The 15,795-nt window shown below is 34.9% G+C and overlaps 2 long non-coding RNA genes across 3 annotated transcripts; both read right to left on the bottom strand.

The window, feature by feature from the left end:
- Window positions 1-57: 57 nt before the first annotated feature.
- On the bottom strand, window positions 58-2,945 carry LOC108475987 (uncharacterized). 2 transcript variants are annotated; one of them, XR_001870057.2, is made up of 6 exons: window positions 2,459-2,945; window positions 2,330-2,369; window positions 1,880-2,002; window positions 1,509-1,579; window positions 885-1,414; window positions 58-366 (listed from the first exon to the last, which is right to left on the bottom strand). It is a non-coding gene; the product is annotated as an uncharacterized LOC108475987 (long non-coding RNA). The 2 variants fall into 2 exon arrangements; XR_008280002.1 differs by lacking the exon at window positions 2,330-2,369.
- A 4,023-nt stretch (window positions 2,946-6,968) lies between these two features.
- LOC128290296 (uncharacterized) lies at window positions 6,969-7,676 on the bottom strand. The gene is made up of 2 exons (XR_008280003.1): window positions 7,541-7,676; window positions 6,969-7,247 (listed from the first exon to the last, which is right to left on the bottom strand). It is a non-coding gene; the product is annotated as an uncharacterized LOC128290296 (long non-coding RNA).
- Window positions 7,677-15,795: the final 8,119 nt, after the last annotated feature.

The raw sequence follows: 15,795 nt of genomic DNA, 5'->3' as shown, positions 1-15,795 counted from the left end.
ATTAAAGGAGAAAAAGAAAAACAAATGCAAAGTAGTTTGAACAAGAAGAAAACTGAATTTGATCTCCAAAAATCAGATCATTTTCATTTACTTGAGAAGCATTTATGTTACAATAAAATATGGCAGTTCTCTAATGTATAACTGCTCCCACTAATACATGACTAAAGCTTAGTTAGAATTGCACACAAAATGTAGCTGACATACCAGCTATAACATTAAATATAAATCAGCAACTACTCCTACTAACTTTAAGTATAAATTACAAAGGAACTAAATCAAGTTACAAATGAACAAAATAAACAAAATGCTGTTGCTTCTCTGGTTCAGCTTGGATGCTGGTCTGCCTGTTGGTTTGCTGCTGGTTTCCTGTTGCATTGCAGGCCAAAGTTCAACAACATCCTGTACCTTACTTACTAACAAAGTAGTGCATATTCCTTTTAGTGCATTAAGGGGAATTATGATTATGCTATGTTAGACATCAAAAGAACCTATATATTCTTAAAAAGTAAAGATATGAAAAAGCAGAGTGTTGAAATGACTATTCAATGACATTGAAAATAATATCTAGGTGTCCAAAATTCAGATTCAAGGGCATAAGCAAAGCAAATAACAAAGACAATGTCACCACAAAAACTGTAAACTAAATGAAATATCGTGCAAGGCTGATCCAGAGATAAAAAATAAAATCTTTATTTGAAGTTCAAGTCTTTGAAATGAACATACCCAAGCAAGCAAGGTATCTTCCAAAGCAATTCAGTGCAAATGATTCATAGCAATCACGTAGTATCGAACAATCAACACTAATTGATGGATGCACCAATGATACAAACTGTTAAAATATTTAACGTTTATGGGCAACAAGCTAATCAACACAAAATATATACCGTATCTTGAGGTCTCGATGGTAAACACCCCTGCTGTGGCAGTAATCCACAGCATTAATAAGATGCTGAAAATACTTTCTAGCTTCATCTTCCTTCAACCTCCCTTTGCTTGCCTGGCAAAGGAACTGAGCCTGATGAAAAGAAAAATACCGTTGTAACTTAAAAGTGATCGCTTCCATCAGCCCACGCACATAACCCTTGCAATATTTAACATAAAATTTCCAAACTATATTTTCTCAAATCAAAGAAGGATGTTATATCAACTTTGAATTATATGCCAACTGTCCGGAGAAAATGTCGCAAATATATCAATTTTGCAGGACAGTAACCCCCTGCAGCTTTATCATTAACAAGATTCTATGGGCTTGATGAAAAGAAAAATAAAGGAAAAACTCATCAGTGCTGTGAAAGATGAGAAACAATAAGAACAAAGGACTCGTATCTTAAATTTCTCATTTGCTGACAGCTTTAACTGCTTTCTTTGCAGCATCATCCAAATCTTCTGCTGTAATTAGTGTCATTCCACTTTCCTGCAGGACCATTGACAATCGCCAAGGAAACCAAAAAAGACATCAAGACTTGTCAAGATATTATAAAATTACATCCATCGCATTTCCACTTTACCTTCAAAATTCACTTTCCTTGGTCAACATTGGTACCTTCAAGACGGACCACCATAGGAACTTTAGGGCCACCTGTAACACAAGATCAAACGTAAGTCAATGCCTTTAACATCCTTATGGAAGCAATAAAAAACAGATCGTCTACATTCTTTTATATCCATATCTATCTATCTATCTATCTACCTATCTATATATATATTCTAAAAAGGCATTCCTACTTTGGGCTTCATAAACTTCTAACAAACAGTTTGGTTTCCCTGCATCAGTGTTAAAATGATGATTCACCCCCATACAGTAAGATAAAATGCTAGTGTGACACACAAGTACTTGGTCACCAATGTAAACAGAGAAGTCACTCCAAAGAACTGTCACCTGTTTGGCAGCATTGACAATCCCACTTGCAATCACATCACATTTCATTATTCCTCCAAATATATGCACCAAAATGGCTTTCACTTTATCATCAGAAGTCAAAATCTTAAATGCCTCAACCACCTGTTCCACATAATCTAAGAATTAACGAGCAATACATTCAACAGAGATTATTACATCAACTTTGCTGCTAGATACCAAATTTTTCATAAAGCAAATAACAGTATATCATGACCAGTGATGCTAGAAATGCATGAACCGCAGCAGAAACAATACATAAAATCATGTATAGAAGTGTGTGCTCACATGTTCTTTAAATGCATAGCCTCAAAACTATAAGAAATAGTAAATAAAAGCAAATGCACCAGTGCCAGAAAGTAAACACATTTAAACAACAAAATTGCCACAGAAAGGCAATATGAGAGTATTAAAGGCAAAGAGTATCCTTACCTGGCCTTCAGAGGAAGAACGAAATTAAATCACAAAATTCCTAGTACACAAACCAGACAACAAATGAGAGAATATGAAGAACGAAAGAAGGAAAAGGAATGAAGAACGGAGAATGAGAAGGAGCCTTACCTGGATGGAGGAGGAACTGGAAAAGGTCATTGACCAAACTTTCTCATCATCGTTCTTCGAAATAGCGCAGCTCTTGAGGAATTAGGGCGGAGGGTAGGGTACCTGGCAATGGCACTGATTTGCAACCCGAGGAGAAGGAGAAAGGGGAGAAGAAGGCCTCATTTTTCTGGAAAATGTCTTACCGAATTCAAAAGGGTAAGACATTTTCCCCAAATTGAAGGCCAATTTACCCGTGTCCTGGAAATCATTTTCCAAATGGAAAATGTTTTCAGGCTTCCAAACACTATAAAACCAAGAAAATATTTTTCGTAAAATATTTTTCTAGCAAACAAACGCACCCTTATTGTAACGATCTGATACATAATGAAACATTGACTTTGAGGCTGTCTCATCTGTCGTATAAGTTATAATTTTAAAAAATTATAAAAATATCTTACTTCCATATTAATTAGGAGAATCCCTTGAAAATTATAGTGTAATTCGATGTCATCACTTCCTAAGACTGGCATCACCCTAAAATTTCTCCAAATCATCACTCAATTATTCCGTTAATGATTAGTTTTAAAAAATATCTTTTTTGATGTTGTTCATATGTGTTTTTTCAAATACCCGTATTTTCATCCATATTCCTAAAGTAGAATAATTTTTTTTTTTAAATTTTGGTAACAACTTTAGATGTGACGACACCATTATATTTTATTTTTGGTGTCACCTCATTATGTGGAGGCACCAAATTTAATAAAAAAAATTGGTACCGACACCAAATATGGTGGCACCACTACTTTTTTTTTGAATTTTTCGATGTCACTTTTTCTCTTGGAGTCATCAAAATTAGCAAAACAAAAAAAATCCCTAATGACAACTCTAGATGTGGTGGCACTGGTAATTTTTTTTTTACTTTTTCAGTATCACTTCTTCATGTGGAGTCACCAAAATTAGTAAAAAGAAATTTTCATCCGGTATCAACTTTAGTTGTGGTGGCACCGATAATTTTTTTTACTTTTTTGATAATACCTTTTCATGTGGAGACACCAAAATCTGTAAAAAAAAAATTCCCTAATGCCAACTCCAAATGTGGTAGCACTAGTACTTTTTTTTTTTTAATTATTCGATGCCGCCTCTATATGTGGAGGCACCAAAATCTATAAAAAAAATTTTCTCTGGTGCCAACTCCAAATGTGATAGCACCAGTAAATTTTTTTGAATTTTTCAATGCCCCTCTTTATTTGGAGACACCAAAACTTGTAAAAAACAAAAAATTTTCCTTGGTGTCAACTCCAAATGTGGCGGCACCAAAATCAATATATTTATATAATCCCCTATCCCGAACACAGCTCATTTATTTGTGTTTGTTTTGTCACATTGTTACTAGCTGCTAAAGTGAGGAGAAAGAAAAAAGACAATCTTTTTTTTAGTTAGAGTGTGCGTCATAAAAATTGTATCAAATATGAATAACAAAATTCTCGTTTACGTTCAATTTGACAGAGTCATTTTAGAAAGGGCAGTTGGTTGTGTATTTGAATCTTGTTAGAAGGTTGGAATAAGGTTCAATAAAAATATAAGGGTGCAAGAAATGAAAGAAAGGATTGGTGCCACAATAGCTCAAAGTTGTGAGAGGAAGATGTCCAGACTATTCTATAGGTTTTCAATTTCCTTCAATCCGTTGAAATTTCAGTAGATAGAACTTGTAAACGAAGAAGACTTGGGCACAAAGGTGAGAATTTATTGCTCAAATGGGGACAACAACACTGAACCAATTCAATTGTTTGTCGAGTTAGTCGATCCCGAGCCCGTTGAAAATGTCACACCATTAAGTCAACAACACACATTAGTGTTAAATAGGGTCTTTTAATAAGGGCTGGAGCGAAAAAACGACATTATGTTTTACGAGTCGTTTATCTATAAGAATGACAGTGCACTCCTCACACGACAAATAAAATTTGTGCCACTTCGAATGCCACTAGATCAATGTGAAAGCTAACATACTTTAAAAACTAAACAATTTCTTAACAAAACATCACCATAATAATAAATATCCCCCTTCCTTCAACATAACACATTTCTTCCATCTTTCTTTTTTCTTTCAACATAATAACAATAAAAAATAATAAAAATAAAACCTTCACCAATTAAGTTGGTGCTGGGGATATATATAGCTAGTGATGCCACCACATTTAGAGTTGACACCAGGAAAATTTTTTTTTACTAATTTTGGTGCCTCCACATGAAGAGGCGGCACCGAAAAATTTTAAAAAAAATTACAGGTATCGTCACATTTGGAGTTGGCACCAGGAGAATTTTTTTTTTTTTACAGATTTTGGTGCCTCTACATGATGAGGTGACATTGAAAAGTAGAAAAAATTATTGGTGCCACTACATCTAGAGTTGGCACCAGGGGAATTTTTTTTTACTGATTTTGGTGCCTCCACATGAAGAGGCGACACCGAAAAATTTTTAAAAAAATTAAAAAAATTATTAGTGTCGGCACATCTTGAGTTGGCACCAGGGGAATTTTTTTTTATTAATTTTGGTTACTCTACGTGAAGAGACCACCAAAAAAAAAATTTACACTGGTGCCGCCACATCTAAAGCTATCACCAAAATTATAATTTTTTCTTTCTACTTTGAGAATACCTATGAAAATACTATCGATGCCGCCTTAGAAAGTGACGGCACCAAAAAAATATTTTTTTTAAAATTAATCATTAATGAGTGATGATTTGATGGAATTTTAAAGTAATACCACCTTGAAAAATGACCACATTGAATTAAATTTTAAATTTCAAATCATTCTTTTAATTAATATAGAAATTGAGTCATTTTCATCAATTTTTTAAATTATAAGATCAGTTTTCTAAAAGCTGTCCAATAATTGCCTCAAGCTTTAGATGCAACCCACGGTATTATTTCTTCTTTTAGTATGAAGCGTTAATGCCTTTTTGGTAATACTACATGCTTAGTATAAATTGCTGACTTTTATAATGTTTATTGTGGGAAAAGTGGTCAAAGATAATGTAAGTCTATGTGCTTGGATGTAGGTTGCAAATAAAATGAATGATTTGGCTAGTCATGGAACCATCACTGCAATTACTTTAGCTCGAGACATATATTGAATTATATCTTATTTTGATTGTTGTGATTTTAATCTATATTGGTGAGCATTAAATGTGACACTCTATTTCTGATTCAGTCATTAAATTTGAATGTATGATATTACATACGTTGTCGGAGTAATTTGAATTGATTCAATTATCATTTCACTATCAAAACATGATGTTCAATCAAACGAATAATAAATTATTTTACTTCTTCAAAAAAATAGATTAAGTTGATGATGATTGATCTCTTTTAATATAATTAAGGATTGTATGGGGTTATCAATGAAGTTGGGATTCGAGTCCAAACTTTAATTATCAAAATTTGGCATTTTATTTCCAAACAAGTGTCTCCTATTTTGATATTTTTGTTTTGATATCAACATGTCAGAATGATTTCATTGGGAACTTAATTGCTAAAGCGTAAAAGGATTGGCGCTAATGGAGTAAATTCTCGAGGCATCCTCATCCATCTGAACCCTCTGTGATAATGGCAGAAAGAATGAAAGTGGTAAAGCTGACTATTGTGCCAATCCTTTAGGAAGTGCCTCGAAGAAACCATAGATTTGTGGGTAACATAGCAAATAAACTTCTACTAAAAATTTCAATTATTTAGGCTCTATTTGGTTGACACTTTTACTATTTACCTGTTGAACCCAAAACAAAGGGCAAATAGCAAATAGCAAAAAGTGAAAGCGCAAACCAAACGGAGCCTGACTCTTAATTTATGAAAGCTAAGGGTGGGTTTGAGGCGGCGGTGCGATGTGGTGCAGTCGTTTAGCTTACTTTTTATCTCACGCTACAGTATTGTTACAGTATCTAATCTTACCGCCACCGTTGTTTTTGCACTAACCGCAGATACACGCACCGCCCATCCAAACTCACCCTAAGTTTCATTTTAAATTTATGTTGATTTTATTCTTTGTCTTGGCAAAATCTCAAAATCATGAAAATTTTAGATTAGAACGTGTTATATCGCTTGTCTTTACAAATTTAACATACTTGAACAACTTAGTAGCCATAACATAATAAATTTATAACATTATTGATTACATAGTAATTTTAAAATTTTAGTGATTAAAACGTAATTTTAAAAAATATAAATGATTAAATTTATAATTTATCTAATAAATAAATTTTAGGTCTCAAATTCTATGCATTAATGTATTTTTTATTAAGTTGATGTAACAAGTTAATTAAATATTAATTTAATTAAAATATTATTATAAAAATGTTTATGTCCTTTAATGGTTTATATTTTTTAAAAAAGACTAAATAAAAGCAAAATATCAAAGTTTGAAACTTGGATCTTAAGTTGTTATAAAATAGCTTCAGCAACTACTTCGAGGGGTTAACATTATTAACTTTAAATATAGATATGTTTTTTATTCATTTTCTTTTTCCCAACATATCAATGGAGTTAAATAATCTAGTTTACATAAAATTAATTAATAATGTTGTTGGCGAATTCTGCCTAGGGCCCATAAATATAAATCAAAATAAATTCAGGTTCACAGTCCCATTATAGCCCCAAAAATTAAACCATCAACCCAAATTCCTAATGGCCCAATAGAGGCCCAGAACCTAAACTGATTCAGAAGCACTAGGGTTTCTGAAACCTTGGGCGCGTTGCCCCTAGCCTTTGCCTATCCTACCATCGCTTGTCAGCACCGCCTTCAACTTGCCACCGCCACCTGTAAAACAACAGTAGAAAAGATAGTGGATTAGCAATATTGAAAGGTTGTATTCGGCTAAATAAAGCCACAATGAACAACATGTATTTTTTGGGAACACATAATAAATACAAAAAACAAAGTTTCAAGCATACAATAGAGAGTGAGAACAAAAGAGAAACAAGCAATAAAAGAACAACAAAATTCAAAAACGTGCTAAGGTTATTTTTCTTTTCATTTTCTTTATTTTTCTCATTTTTAAATCTGTTTATATACATATATATCAAAAAAAGGTATAAAAAAGAAAAATTTACCTATTTTTTTCAATCCTCGAAAAAGGGAAATTTTTTATTTTTCCGGCCACGGGGGGCCGTCGCAGCGGCCGATGGCCGATCCGATTACCAAAAATCGCAAAAGGGGAGAGAGTTTGAGAGAAAACTTCCTTTTTTTTTAAATAAAGAAAGAATGAAGTTTTTGTCAAACATTAATATTTATAGCTTACTCAAAATAGTACCGTTTTGGGCAAAAGAATAAACGCCAAAACAGCGTCGTTTCATGCTCAACCCGCGCACTGACCAGACCCGTTCAGAGGATCCACGTGTTTTTTATTAATGGGCTATTTGCACTTTTGGCCCTTTTGCTTTTTAATTATTTCACAATTAAGTTTTTTCTTTATTTCTAATTTTCACCCTATAATTTATTTTGATTTACAAATTGGTCCACCTTAAAGCTGCGCGTTTTGGAGGGTGGGGATTATTTCCCATTTTGGTCCCTCCTTGTTATTCACTCGTTCAACTTGGTCCTTTTCCCTTTTTTATTTATTTCTAATTCGCCCTAATCTCTATTTTAAAATTCAAATTAGTCTCCTTTTGTTATTTTTGATATTTTATTAATTAATTTAATGTTATTATTAGTATAATTAAATTTTCTTTTTATGCTTATTACTATTATATTATTATATCATTAATTTTATATTACTATTACTATTATCATTGTATTTACTTTTTGTATTTATTTACCAACTATTTTTAAATACATTTATTTCATTTTATCATTTTATTACTTATTTATTTATATCTTTCTATATAAATTTAAAACTTTAGATTTTTATTATACTATTATTAATATTATCATCATTATTATTAATATTATGATTTTTAATTTATGTTACACTATATTTATTTATTTATTTGTTTAGTATTAGTTTTTGGGTTCCAAATTTTTTAATTATTATTTTTTTTCTATTTTGACTCTTTTATTTTATTTGCGTCCTTTATATTGTCATTTACATTAACATACTTATTATTCTGTTATGCATGCAAACACCGCAACCCATATTACATTTCACCACAAAACTGCGTTACATTTTACGCGATGCATTAAAATTTTTTGGTTTTTAAAATAAGCAATGCTCCGTGTTTTTAAAATTCGAAAGGTCGATCCCTAACTTACGAGATTTCAATTTTCTCGATAAATTTGAACAAACGAACGTTTTTTACAATCTCGGGAATTACGAAAAGATCATGTTCTAACTTATAGAATATTATTTCTTTCTAAAACCGAGATAATCAAACATCTTCCAAAATAATTTTCAGTGTTTATTCTCATTTCGGGGATTTAAGATATTGTGTCCTAACTTCCGGGACATAATTCTTTTCCTCGATTAACGTAGAATACACTTTTTTCTCAAAAAGAATTTTCAATTAAATAATATTTTAACAAAGGATCATATTTTTAAAATCTTTTCAAATTTTCAATTTTCGACACTAAAGATACCAAGTAATCAACTAGGTACCAATTTTGGGCGTATCGAGGGTGCTAATCCTTTCTCGTGCGTAACCGACTCCCGAACCTATTTTTTGGATTTTGTAGACCAAAAATCATTGTTCTAATAAATTTAAACTTTTACTAAAATGATTGAATTACGAGGTGATCCGACACACATAAAAAAAAGGATTGGTGGCAACTCCCATTTCCCGTTTTTGTTTTAAATAAAGTCGACCCCTTTTTTTCAAAAAATAGTTTCGACAGCTTGGCAACTTTACTGGGGACCCCAAAATAAGTGAGTCAAGCCACGAGTTGATTACTTTTTATCTCTTTGTCGAAAATTGAAAACTTGGTTTAAATTTACGATCCTTTTGTTGCATTTCATCTGTCTTTGTTGCGATCTTTATTATTTTGGTTTATAATTGCTTTACTGGATATGTTTTTGCACATTGCATCGTATAATCGATCGATTTTACCCTTTTAAGTGGGAGTGAAAAACTATTCCTTCGTGAGGTCTTCACCTCTGTATAGGATAGTGAATCACTTTCGAGATACATCCGTACCTATGTCTTCGTGAGATTTTCATCTCCATATAGCCATAGGGAAATGTATTCCTCTGAACTGAACTCGGTCTGTATAAGCCTATAATGGGTGAGGATCGAGGAATCTGTTGGTTCAGGTACCCTTACTTTAGAACCGAACCGCATATAGTAAGCCCTAAGAGCCTACCGTAGGTAAATCATACCAAACCCTAGTGGTTACCTGAGTAAGTGCTTTACTTATTATTCTTCACTTGCTTTAAATTGTGTATGAAGTACTAACTTGTTTTGTTTTACTGTTATTGTAATTGCATGGCATTTTCATCACAAAAATGGTGTTCATTCATATTCGATTGCTAAATAGATAACTTGTCATGGAAAAGGGATTTCTTGATAAAATGAAGGATAATGCGGCCATCCGTATATGGACTGAGACAACGTAACAAGAGAAAGGTGATAGTCTTACAAAGGGGTATGTGTTAGAGTTGTGGGATTTTACTCGTATCAGCTTAACCCAAAATAATCTTCAAGAGATGAAAGAAATATGAGATCAATGGGATGACAAGATCAAGCAACTATTCTACTATAATTATGGTGATTTGCCCTATCTACTCGATATCAAAGTGGACAAGCACTTATTCCGAGCTCTCGCCCAGTATTGGAACCCTGCTTATAGTTGTTTTACTTTTGGAAAGATGGATTTGGTACCTACTATGGAAAAGTATATGGCTTTGCTCCGTTGCCCAAAGATTCAAATTGAGAAGGCTTATTCTAGATCTGCCAACGTCCCAACATTCTTAAAAAAGCTAATGAACATTACGGGAATGAGCAAATAGTGGGTTGCATCCTGAATCAAGCAGAAAAGTGATAGTAAGTGCATTCCTTAGAGTAAGTGCATTCCTTAGAGAAATTTGAGAGATTTGATTCTAGCACATCTTAATGTGAAGAAAAGGGTTGATATCTTCGAGTTAAACATTTACAAATTGGTTATTTTCCCTAAGGCTTTAGGGTATATAGACGAGGCGATCTTCGATTTATGTGACTGACTTGGTAAAGAGCAGGCGAAGGGAGATTCATCGGATGCACACAACTCTTACTAGCGTGGTTCCACAACTATTTTTGGAAAGTAGAAAATGTCTCATATCTAATCTTCTCTGAAGGCTATCCTCTGCTAAAAGAGTTAATGGTTACGCCAAGACAAGATGGTATTATGGAAGAGAAATGAATGACGATTCTCCAAAATCTGCAAGATAAAGACGTCGAATGGAGAACCCCTTGGATGGTCCCTGACGAGATTCTATATCGGTATGGTGATTTTGATTGGGTTTCCCTGCTTGGAATATGGGGGGCTGTCGGGTATGCCCCTCTGTTCGCGTTAAGGCAGTATAGATCAAGACAGCTTACGCCAGCGACACAAGGGTTAGTTCAATGCGAGTTTGTATACAAATGAAATAATTATAAAATAAAATTTCTTGAAATATCGAACGTCTGGAACCAAACTCGCAGAATGACAAGGTTTGCTGCCAACCATATGACTACCCCTAGGTATGACCGGTGGTGGGGGTCAAAGAATCAACGACAACATCTCTACGTCAGACCAAGAAAACACTCGATCAATGGAAGGACACTTGCAGGTGATCCCATCTGAGCTAGAGATCATCAAACAGGATTTTGAGAGAAAGAGTTTGGAGCTAGCAAAAAGGATAGAGTAATTGGAGGAAGAGAAAATGCTGCTGAGACTGGATGTTGATGTCTAGAAACTAAAAGTCGAGAAGCAGAGAAAGGGAAAGAGTAAGGCTGAAGAGGATTTGGACAGTTTGAAAACAGACTACAAAAAGCTGCGAAGGTCAATGAGAATCACTGGTCTGGGAAAAACGTCAGAACAATGGCAGCAAGAAATTAAAGAGGAAAAGAGTAAAGCCAGTCAATGGGAAAAGAAATTATGATATGCTCAAGAGCGAGAAAACGTTCTGCAAGAAAGTTTGGTAGAAGGTCAAAATGAAAAGGTGGGGTTAAAAACTCGAGTGTCAGAGTTAGAAAGATCCCTACATCAGTATCGTAGTCATAACTCTGTAATCGAGTTGAACTGTGAACTTCGCTACAAAACTGTGAACTTCGAGTTGAACTCCTAGAAGTAAATAATGAGTAGTGGCAAGAGCAGTTTCATCGACTCAAGACCAGGTCAGGGATAGGGATTATGTCATGGATGTAACTTTGGCTCAAGAACAAGAGGTGGCTGATCATTTACAAACCTTAGCAATCCAGACTGATGTACTGAGTTTGAAATACGAGTCAGAGTTAGATCGAGGCCGAGAGTTAGCTTGGCTTCTTAGGAAGGTCAAGGCCTTAAGTATTAGGGCGAGGCCTTATATGTAAAGAAATTTGTTTTCTAGAAAAGTTACTCTAATGAAATTGAATCAGAATCAATGCCTTTTTTACATGCATTTCATGTATTAGCATTACATTGCATCATGTGCAGTTACCTTGGAATATCGTTACGGTACATGAGAAAAAACTAAAGCAATGGACCAAAGATTGGAAAGATTAGAGCAAATGCAAAAAGAAATGCAAGATCAGCTGTAAATACAGATGCAAGAACAATTGGCCAAAATTCAACAAGACATGAGGGATCAGATGCTAGAATCCTAAAACAATATTATGAGCCAATTAACCCAGTTGCTGACTGGAGGCCTAAAAAAAGGAAAAAACTCTATGGTCAATTCTGGGGATGATAATGAGGACCCTGCTTATCCTCTAGGCTTTACCCCAACAAACACCCAAGCACAACCAAACGCATATCCACAAAGGGTGTCTGTTAACATTAGGCCCTAATATTAAACCGGTACTTCGGCACCAACAAGCTTTCTGATAGGTTCAGGCTCTAACCTAAGAGACCATCCAGCAAATCGCGTTGTCCCTGATCTTGATGATATAGCTAAAATAAAAAAGATGAGTGGATCTCCCAAAGTAACTTGAAGACCGATGCAGATGTGTAGAAGATAAATTCAAGGTATTGGAAAGTGCTGACCACTATTGTGGAATTGATGCTAAAGACTTGAGCCTGGCTCCAGATCTAGTGCTCCCGCCCAAGTTTAAGACCCTGAAATTTGAGAAATATAATAGGATCAGCTGCCCAAAAGCCCACATTACGATATTCTGTCGAAAGATGACAGGATATATCAATAACGATTAGTTGTTAATTTATTGTTTCCAATATAGCCTGACCAGGGCTGGGCCAAATGGTATAATCAATTAAGCTGTGCCCAAATCAATTCATGGAAGGACCTAGCACAGGCCTTCATAAAACAATATGGTCATGTAACAGATATGGCACCCGACAGAATCACATTGCAAAACATAGAGAAAAAGCCAAGCGAGAACTTCAGGCAATATACTCAAAGGTGAGGGAAGTTGCCACGCAAGTTCAACTGCCTCTGCTAGAAAAGGAAACGACAATGCTCTTCATTAATACCCTGAAGGCTCCATTCATTAATCACATGCTAGAAAGCACAACTAAGAGTTTCTCAGACGTAATAATGTCCGGTGAGATGATAGGAAATGCAATAAGGTGTGGAAAAATAGAAGTCGGGGAAAACGCTAAGAGAACTGCCTCGAAAAAGAAGAAAAATGAGGTAAATAATGCGAGTACGTATGATAAGGGATATTCAAAGCCGATTACTGTAAATCAGCCAAGGGCAATGGCTACTAGCCATCAAGGCCCCCTAAGGCAAGAATCTAACACAAGGTAAAATATGGAGAAACTCTAATTTACGCCTATCCCAATGACGTATAGGGAGTTATACCAAAATTTGTTTGATGCACATGTAGTATCCCCTTTCTACCTAAAACCTATGCAACCTCCATTCCCCAAATAGTACGATGCGAACACCTAATGCGAATACCACGTGGAATCATGGGACACTCGATCGAGAAATGCACTGATTTCAAAAAGTTAATCGAAAGACTTATCAAAATGGGCATTGTGAGATTCGATGATCCATTTAGTACAGAGAATTTATTACCCAACCATTCTGATAAAGGGGTAAACGCGATAATTAAGAATGTGGGGAAGAGAATCAAGATGAATATAGCAGAAGTAAAAACCCCACTGAGAGCGCTTTGGAAGGAAATGGTAAAAAGTGGAATAAGCACACAGAATTTAGAGAAAAAATCTCAAAAAGCAAGGAACTACTGCCAGTTCCATGATGAAGAAGGTCATGAAATTCAAAGATGCAATGAGTTCAGGGCTCTAGTACAAGGTCTCATGGATAATAAGAAGTTAGAATTCTTTGAGTATACCGAAGGCCCAGAAGAAGAAAATGTATGCGCCTCAGAAGAGGGGTCAACAGAGAATATCTATAAAGTCAACCACCTAGTGGTTATCATTTTATGACCAAAAAACAATGAAACCGAAGTACAAATTGCACCAAGAGTCATAATCCAGAAACATGTAACCTTTCCCTACAAGGACAATAAAATGATTCCCTGGAATTATAACTGCAACGTGACGATCCTGAGAGAAGAAAACCCAATAGCACTTCAAAAGAAGGTCGAGATGTGGGTTTCTACACGCGCAGTGGGAGGCGCTACGACATATCAAATGCAAAGGCTGAGCCCGCAAAAGGAAAAGCCTTGGCAATTAAACAAAAGAAAGAAAAGGCGACTAGACTTGAATCTCCTGTTAACGAGCCGATAACTGAAGAGGAGGCTAAAGAGTTTTTAAAATTCTTAAAGTATAGCGAGTATAGCATTATGGAGCAACTGCATAAACAACCAGCTCGCGTATCAGTGCTAACTTTACTCTTAAGCTTGGAGGTACATCGTAGCGCGTTGATGAAAGTATTAAATGAAACTTATGTCGCTAATGATATCTCCGTCAATAAGCTAGACCATCTGGTCAGTAACATAAGGGCCCGTAATTTCATCTTTTTTAATAATGATAAAATACCGTTTAGAGGCATGAGATCAATTAAGGCTTTGCACATCACCACCCGCTGCAAGGGATATACACTGCCAGGGGTGTTAATTAATAATGGATCCGCACTGAATGTCTTGCCCTTATCCACACTAAACAGATTACTAGTGGATAGCTCTTATATGAAAACGTGTCAGAACATAGTAAGTGCATTCAATGGTACCAAAAGAAAGGTGATGGGAATGATTGAGATACCTCTTTTGATTGGTCCAAACACGTATGAAGTAGATTTCCTAGTAATAGATATCAAGCCTTCTTATAATTGCTTACTAGGGAGGCCTTGGATTCACTCGGCTGGGCTAGTGCCGTTATCACTGCACCAAAAGCTAAAGTTGATAACTGAGGGTCAACTGATAACGATAAACACTAAAGAATACATTATTACAACCGTAAACAGTAACACGCCATACATAAGGGTAGACGGTGAAGTGATAGAATGTTCTTTTCGGTAGGTGGAATTTGTAAATACAACCTTCATTGTCGAAGGGAACAAGATCCCTATGCCCAGAATATCTAAAACTATGAAGATGGGCCTATGGCTGATGGTCAGAAAAGGAGCCATACCGGGAAAAAGACTTTAGAAATATCTCCAAGGGAGAGTTGAGGTACCAATTTTGATGATAAACAAGATTGCTTTGGCTTAGGATATAAGCCAGATGCGAAGCAAAAGAAGAAAGAGTTGGAGAAGAAACAGGAAAGGAGAAGAGCACAATTAAGCGGGGAAGAAGTCAAATGGGAACTGGTAACTTTTCCTCATATATCCAAAACATTTGTGCCAGAAGGAACCATTCACCTGAACGGAAGATGTCAAGAAAAGAAATCACAAAAGAAATGTCAGGAAATTTGAACGTCAACGCCATATCCAAAGAAAGAATTGGGGGGAAATTTATCAAGTATCTACCCTTATGTACCTGGAACTATTCTGAACAATTGCACTGCGGAAGAGATTCCTATAGTTTTTAGAGCTAATTCTGAATAATGTTCAAAACACGTTTATTGCTTTAAAGTCTAGGAGCAATAAGAATCATTTTGTAAAATAGGCCTATGTCCAACGTCTTTATTTCAATGAAATGTATTTTTCTGTCTTATTCCAAGCAAATATTCTTCTATTCTTTCATTTCATTCATAATAATACCATACATATAATTATTCTTAGATTCTTTTGTTCTTTGGATTTTTCTTCATCCCTATAATAAGTCTCTAGATATCAACAATATGAGTGACGCTACTACTAACTCAGAATCTCCATTTGAGTGATATATGTGTTTAGAGGAACCTCAGAACTTTG

Source organism: Gossypium arboreum, chromosome 3, assembly GCF_025698485.1.
Source record: "Gossypium arboreum isolate Shixiya-1 chromosome 3, ASM2569848v2, whole genome shotgun sequence".
NCBI classification, from domain to species: domain Eukaryota; kingdom Viridiplantae; phylum Streptophyta; class Magnoliopsida; order Malvales; family Malvaceae; genus Gossypium; species Gossypium arboreum.
This window is presented reverse-complemented; position numbering and strand designations above follow the sequence as displayed.